Source organism: Pteropus alecto, unplaced genomic scaffold, assembly GCF_000325575.1.
Source record: "Pteropus alecto unplaced genomic scaffold, ASM32557v1 scaffold7, whole genome shotgun sequence".
Classification (NCBI taxonomy): Eukaryota; Metazoa; Chordata; class Mammalia; order Chiroptera; family Pteropodidae; genus Pteropus; species Pteropus alecto.
Genome location: NW_006494614.1, coordinates 27,817,659 through 27,818,303, shown reverse-complemented (window position 1 = coordinate 27,818,303; position 645 = coordinate 27,817,659). Strand labels below are relative to the sequence as shown.

Sequence of the window (645 nt, the reverse complement as noted above, 5' to 3'; positions counted from 1 at the left end):
GTCCCGCGCCGCCGCACGGTCCCCACGAGGCGAGCGACCCTCGGGCCTTGGGCGGCGGCGGCTGCAACGAGGAAAAGAAGGGCGGCGCAGAAACCAGGACAGTGTAGTCAGCAGCAGCCGTTCGGCCCCGTGAGGAAAAGAGGCTGTGGCAGCGACGCCGACGTCCTGCGCGTACCCCCTCTCCGCGGTACCCACCGGGCCCCCTCCTCCTCCTCCTCCTCCTCCTCCTCGGCGGCGGCGGCGGCGGCGGCGGCGGCAGCAGCAGCAGCAGCGGCCACCATCTTCCTCTTGCTGCCAGTGGTAGCGCTCGTCTGGCGGAGCTGGGTGAGTTGCGGCTCTGGCCGCGGCCAGGGAGACGGGCAATTTTCCCCTCCCCCATCCCTTTCCACACACACGGCGCCTCGGCGGGCCTCCCCGCCCCTCCCGTGGCGGACACTCCGCGCCGTTCTCCCGCGCGGCGGCGAAATCTCCTTTCTAGTCTCTTGCGCAACGTCCCCGGCCTGTCCGGGCCGCGCCTCTGCCGCCCGGGACCGTTTGGACTGTGGGCTGGGGAGGGAGCCACGGCGGCGAGGTCGCCAGCCGGAGGGTCAGGACCGCGGCCTCCCCGTCCTGCTCCCGGGCCCTCGGGGGTGAGGGCCCCACCGC

General features: G+C 73.5%; 1 protein-coding gene across 5 annotated transcripts in view; it reads left to right on the top strand.

Annotated features, from left to right (window-relative positions):
* The first annotated feature begins 6 nt into the window (after nt 1-6).
* Nucleotides 7-645, top strand: part of PHF3 (PHD finger protein 3) — a 73,461-nt gene continuing 72,822 nt past the window's right edge. For 3 of the 5 annotated variants that reach the window (XM_015600430.1, XM_006926411.2, XM_025042539.1), the window contains exon 1: nt 7-324. The gene's annotated coding sequence lies outside the window, so the exon portion shown is untranslated. Of the gene's footprint in view, nt 325-424; nt 630-645 lie in introns of those variants that run through there. The other 2 variants (XM_015600429.2, XM_025042538.1) reach the window with 2 other exon arrangements.